At 34.5% G+C, this 7131-nt stretch overlaps 1 long non-coding RNA gene across 1 annotated transcript; it reads right to left on the bottom strand.

The window, feature by feature from the left end:
• Positions 1-644: 644 nt before the first annotated feature.
• LOC121770592 lies at positions 645-5053 on the bottom strand. The gene is made up of 3 exons (XR_006043768.1): positions 4025-5053; positions 2606-2668; positions 645-839 (listed from the first exon to the last, which is right to left on the bottom strand). It is a non-coding gene; the product is annotated as an uncharacterized LOC121770592 (long non-coding RNA).
• Between the last annotated feature and the right edge of the window lie 2078 nt (positions 5054-7131).

Here is a 7131-nt window from a genome sequence, read left to right on the forward strand (position 1 = left end):
TGATTTAGATTATGAATTATTTATGGTAATACTAATTACCACACTACATAATTAAACTATTATATTTAATTGTAAAATAATGACTAGTGTATAATTTAATAAATTACCATATACTTATTTTTTAAAAGAAATTTATATTTGATCATTTTATACTTTAGTATCTAGTTTTTTTGTCATTTTTATTATATTTTCATAACTTGTTTCATTATTTTTTGTTAATTTTTTATTTCAAATTATCATACGATATAAATCATCAACGTTGTGACAGTAAAATAATTTAATATACGAAAAAGTAAATTAAAATAATAAAGCATTTCTATATTTGATATGTGGACTACATGAGAAAATATTATAGCAATAATGATTTGACATTTCTTGCAATATCTTTTGAATTTTTTGTTATTTTCCTTTAATACTATTTTTCCTTAGCTTGTTTCCGTTTTCATTATATATCCAAAAGCAGATATATGAATACTTTTAACTTACTTTTAGTGGTGAGTATTTTTATATTAAGGTTTATAGTAGAAAATTAAGTACATGTCACGACCCAATTCTAATTAAGGATAATAAGAATGGGTAGTTTGCGAATAATAGGGGGATGAAAGAAGCGGGGAAGAAAGGGGAAAACTGTGGCACAACTGAACTTGAACTGAAATAACTCGAATAATATATATATCAGAGTGCATGATACAATGAGTGCAAACTCGACTTTTACATTGCAGCGGAAGAGTCAAGAGTAGATGACATCGTGTATGGAGACACGACGCATCCAAGTACTATTCAATCGAAGGATCTTCCTCGTCTATGCTCAACACCGCCCGCCGTCATCACTGCTCAACCTGCACATTTTTAAAACATATGCAGGGCTGAGTACTTGGTGTACTCAGTGGACACGTGCCGAAATATATTTTCATAAAAACAGATTTTGTCAAGCCACTCTTTGAGTGAACTCGGGGTTTTAGGAAAAGTCCGAGAACACTAAAACATTTTTCTTTTCCTTGCTTTCGTGAAACGTGGTGAAGACATCATCTTTTTTCGGATCTAAACGAGTGGCTTGACCACAGTGAGGATCTATCTCGTGCTATTCCCTTATAGCATCGTTCCTCGTCTTTCTTTTCAACAGTTGCCCCCTCTCGTGCTCTTATGCATTGGGCATTGGCTCTTCTTTTGTAAAAGTCGTTTCTCTTGGGTTCACGCTATGTGCTTAGATTCGTGATACATTATCTATCTCAAAAATCGACTGCTCGGGGAAGCAATCATAGGATTTATAGTTCATCCTTTCTAGTTCCAATTTGAACTACATTCTCTAGGAAAGTTCTTATTTCCTTTCGATTCTTCTTTATTTTCTTTATCAGGTGGGCATTCTCGTCGCACTTGGTTCTAGCGACCTCAAAATCTCACTTCTTTAACTTTCACCTCAGTTGAACGTCCAGGAGTATTGATCGAGTCGAGATTTTCCTGGAACATATGCCATATCTGACTAACTCCTGGGGAACAGAAGCCTACTAACCTCCTAGTGAATAGAATTCACGAAACTCTTGGTGAAACGGAATGTATGGGCTTCAACCGCTTACAAACCCGAATTCACTAACTCTTGGTGAAACGGAATGTATGGGCTTCAACCGCTTACAAACCCGAATTCACTAACTCTTGGTGAAACGGAATGTATGGGCTCATCCCACTTACAAACCCGAATTCACTAACTCCTGGTGAAACGGAATGTATGGGCTTCAACCGCTTACAAACCCGAATTCACAAAACTGAAACTCCTGGTCTAGTAGGGACATCGTCCTTGCTAGTCAGTCGGATAGGCAACGTTCAAAACAAAACATGGCTTGACATAACCTTTGCAACCTTATTTTTTTCTCATAAAATATTTTTGACGTAACTCATCTTTCTTTCATCAAAAGCCGCACACATAACCTTCAAAACTTCTTTTTTTTTTCTCGTAAACGTATTTGAATCAAAACTCATTTCTATCGGTCAAAGTCGAACTCAAAACTTCCGAAACTTCATTTTCCTCGTAAACGTTCTCTCAACGGAACTCACTTCTATCGGTCAAAACCGAACTCAAAACTTTCAAAACTTCCATTTCCTCATAAAACACTCTTGAAACATAAACTCATTTTTTTATCGGTCAAAACCGAACTCAAATATCAACGAAGGCTACACTTCATAAGCACCAATAAGGCAACACATAACATCATATTATAGCATCAAGCAAATAGCACTTTTCATAAAAACTGCACATCAAATAGCGAGCGCGCACTTAACATCGTATCTTAAATAGAAACACACGAAAATACTTCTCATAAAAACTTTATAGTAACTGTAAACCTTCATAAAAACATTTTAGTTCGAAAGCCCACATAAATACTTCTCATAAAAACTGTAATCTAAACAGAAAGCCCACGTAACATCTCATAATAAATAGAAAGCTCACTAAAATACTTTAGTTCGAAAGCCCACATAAAAACACTTTAGTTCGAAAGCCTACAATCGTATATCACAATAGAAAGCTCGTAAAATACTTAGTTATGAAAGCCCACGTAACATCTCATAATAAATAGAAAGCTCACTAAAATACTTTAGTTCGAAAGCCCACCTCGTTTGCTTAAACTTCTTAGCTTGATTTTTCCTGACTCCGACCTTAGCTCGCGGAGATAACCTTTTTGAAAACAACACAACTTACTAACAAGACTTAAGAAAATTCTTTAACTTTTAATTAGAATTAGAATGCATGCCCTAATTAATCATGGCCCAAGAACTTAATTAGAATTCCGGCTCAAAACCAAATTAATTTCAGCCCTAGCTCCTCCGTAAATTAATTCCATCCGACCCAACTGATCTTCTCCCTTTTTTGGTTTATTTTGCCCTAAGGATCAATTATTTCAGCCCAACAAATAATTCTCTGCCCAACTGTCAAATCTTCTCAGCCCAAGCATACCCATTTCCGGCCCAATATGAGAATACAAATCACAGCCCATCTTTCCTTATTCTAATCTTCCCACTCAATAATGTAACATAGGCCCAACTTGGAGTAATTAAAAACTGCAGGCCCAACTTCCTCAAATAAAATCATCCTTCCTCTTATTTAATTTTCTAAGCCCAACTTATCAATTAGATTGGCCCAAGTCAAGAGTTCAACAAAATACTCCTTTCTGTCTCTTCTTCCCCAACGCAACATTCTATCTCTCCCAAATCGTTCTTCTCTCTCAATTACTCTTTCTCCCATCAAAATCCCTAAATTGAAGACTCTCACTCAGTTAATGTGCTCCACGCCGCTGCCACTCGGCAATCTTAGCACAAGCTGGCCGGCTCGGTGGCTGCTCGCAGACAGGGCTGCTATTCGCCCGTGTCCAGCCACCGCCGTCAGTTCAGAGTCGCTGCCGGTCCTTCCACCTCCGTCTGCCTCTAACTCGCTCCGTCGAGCGCTCAGGGAGACAGCACTTCACCCGCTTCCCTTGCGGTTTCCCCCGTCGGAAACTCCGCCACCATCGCATTCTCCCCTCTCCCGACGAGTTGACGTCGCCATTGTCCCTCCGTCGTCTCCGCCGAATACCCCTCTCTTAGTGAAGTCATCGGTGGAGAGCAGGCTTCGCCTCCTTCTCCCTCTTCTCTGCCGCGGCCCGTAGCCACCCCGCGGAGCTTCCGGGGTTCCGCCATCGCCGGACTGCCCTTCGGTCTAAGCTAAGTCTTCACCCCCTTTCCCCCTTCTTACTCGATTCATGTCGAGTTATGCAATATTTTGGTGATTAAGGACTTTGCCTAGTTGTGATCCAGTTTAATCTTGCTCTTTGGTTGTTATTGTGAGCTGGCAGTAGCTATGTGATTTTTAAAGTATCTATTTGTTGTTCACAGTTCACCCCTATGTTTACCTCAAGCTTGGTTTCAATGGGGTTTTAATCTATATGGTATATGTTCCATAGTTGCTACTGTTGTGAGGTTCCTATAGCCATGTTTCTACGTTCTTGGGCTTAGTATGATGTCCGAAACATAAGCAGAGGGTGTGCTAGTGTTTTACCTCTTTCTCGATGACTCCTTCGAACGCCGGACTGCCCTTAAGCTCGCCGCCACTCCCTCCTCTCTTGCTGCACTTCTTGTGATTTGTGAATTTAGAAAGGTGTGAGGAAGGAGGTGGTGGTGGGCTGGTATTTATAGCCAAAACTCCTTGGCATTTTGTGTCTAATTTGGGATAAAGATTTCTTCACTTTGGAATTTGAGCTTAAAGCTTCTATGCCTAAATTGGTGTAAGGCATTGGAGAGCTCCACTTTCTATTTTGAGCTAACAACTCACTTCTCTTTTTGAGTTGAGCTAAAAAGCCTTCTTGCCAAATTTGTGAAATTCTTGGAGGACCTACTCCTTGTATATTGTGCTTCCCATTTTTGGCTACAAGCTCATCCCCCTTTTGAGCTTTATGATTATAGGGATCATACTTAATTGATGCAAGCCTTGGGGTTTGCTCTTTGCTCTGATGAGCTCGGTGATAAGCTCACTTTACCGAGGCCCTTTTGGTCTCATTCCCTCTTTGATGATACCTTGAAAAAAACAGATTGGCTGACTCTTACAGCTTTGATTTGGGTTCTTAGCTATCTTGTTTAGCTCATCTTGTCCCCTCCCACATTTTGGTTTGGTCTCCCCCTATTTCCCAAACTATGAGTCTATGTTAATCCCTTTTTTTGTGTAACTTGGCAGGGTCCTCAAGATGCACTTGGCTGCCACAATTGCTTGGAGCTTCATGGGGATCGAACTCCGAGAAGTATAGAGGGAAAGAAGAAGACAAGCTTTCCTTAGGTTAATGGGGCCATCGAATCTGGAGAGGATCAGAGGAGAGATTTGCTCCAAGATTAAGTGATCCTTTTACCATTTTTAGCTAGCAACATAGTCCTGGAGTTTTACATCCCTAGAGTAGCAAGGCTATAGCCCATAATTCATGGTATAATGTAGGTTGGAGTTGTCTCTTTCATATATGTGATCTTGTATTAATTGTATCTCCAAGTTGTCCTTCTAACAAAAGCATTCATCTAATTGATAAATTGGCATTTCTCTTTTCAACAACTGTAGTTCATAAAAATTAAATTCCTTGCACTTTAATTCCAAGTGTTTCTTCGTCCAAATTTTTTTTATACTCCAAAAATCTGTGCACGAAAACTCGGGGTGTTACAATATACAAGTAGTTTCATTTGTATTTACAATTTTTATAATTATTCAATCATGAAATAGTTTGATGCAAATAAAAAATTTTAACTTATTTTTTAATATCATATCAATTTTAATTTTATTGCATGATTTTTTATTATGGATATAGAGAATAAAATGAAATCAAATTAATGATAATTAATTTATTGACGGTACTCATAAATTAAGTACATATTCTTATACTATCATTGTTATAGTTTACAGTTTTTATTGTAGTCATTTTATAATTTACAATTTTTCGATGCGAATGACTAATATAGCTTTAGTGTATTTTTTAGTAGTACATATTGAATTTATTTATGTTTCTTGGTTTTTTAATAAGGTCGTGTCACAAGAAAATTGATTTAATGATTATCGATTATATGGGTGACGATAAAAACTAAATATATATACATGTAGTCACTTTTTAGAATTATTCAATAATATATTAGTTGAATGTAAATGACTATTATTGTTTTAAGTTAATTTTATTATTAATAAATATAAAAATTAATTTAATTTCATGATTTTTTAGTCAATATAAGAGTACATAAGTAAACCAAAATTATTATCACTAATTGATTGAGTGATAGTACTAAGAAATTAAGTATATATACTGTAATTATTTTTATAATTTACAATTTAATAGTCATTCTATTTGAATGATTTTATCATTTAATATTTATTTTTTACTATTTTACATTCATTTCATAATTTTTGAGTAAAGATATACAATACTCAAAGAAATCGACGTAATGATATTTAATGTAATTTTTACTAATGAAATAGTTTGTTTTGAATAACTATTACTATTGTTTCAGTTTATTTTTTTATTGCTGATTAATCTTAATAATAATTTCAATTAATTGGATTGTAATAAAAGTAAAAATAATAATATTTATTTAATTGGATGACAATACTAAAATTTAAATATCTTCTGTGACTTTTTTCTAATGACTACTAACATTTTATATATCAATTTATTAATTAGATTTTATTGCCTAAGGTATTTGAGTGTTGAGAAAATAGAAGAAATTTTATATTCTTCAAATACTTACTCAACATTTATAAAAATGTATGGTGAAGAAAGTGATAAATTTATCCTTTTAGTTTTGATTTAGCTATAATTATATGGCTTTATAATAGAATAAATTATCTTTCCTAAATATGCAGTTATTAAACTTAGAAACTCAACCTTCCTTAAATAGTTATAAAAGGGTAAATATGTAATGTATAAACTATTGTGAATGTAAAATACCTAAAATGTCCAATTTTGTATATACAATTTTTGTTAATTTATCACTACTCTTTGGCAAAATACATCTACAAGTCATTGAACTTCTAATCTTTGTCTCATTAGGTCCTTTACTATTTTTCTTAACAAATCATCATACTTTTAGATTTAATATCATCCCACCCTTATTTCGATTGATCGATTAATCTTGTCTGTTATTTACAATATAGTACTACTATTTGACTTAAAAGTTGTATAAATTTTAGATAACTTCTTGTATATTTAAATTTTAAAATGATCTTAAAAAATAAAAATTTTAAGATTGGTGCTAATTTCACATGACTAAGTCTTTCTCAAATCCAATAAATCTTTGAGGTATTAGGCACATATTATTCAATATTAAATTCAAGAATTATGGCATTAAAATGGCGTCTTTTTATGCATAATTCAGACTAAACTAGTACATAGATTATAGTCACGTAAGATCAAAATCTGCCGAAAAAAATTCTATTTGAGTTGGGTTAGGAAAGTTGCACGGTTAGAAAAGTTTATAATTTGCATAGATATCGTGGAAGATGGCTCTTTAATGGGAGTGTGCGCCTCCACAATATACGTATGGGTTTCGAATTTATACTCCATTCAAAAGATTTGAGAGCTCGTGGACTTCCATATTTTATGTTATTGTGTGAATGGTTTGATATATTAGAAATAAAATGAC

This window comes from Salvia splendens, chromosome 16 (genome assembly GCF_004379255.2).
Source record: "Salvia splendens isolate huo1 chromosome 16, SspV2, whole genome shotgun sequence".
Classification (NCBI taxonomy): Eukaryota; Viridiplantae; Streptophyta; class Magnoliopsida; order Lamiales; family Lamiaceae; genus Salvia; species Salvia splendens.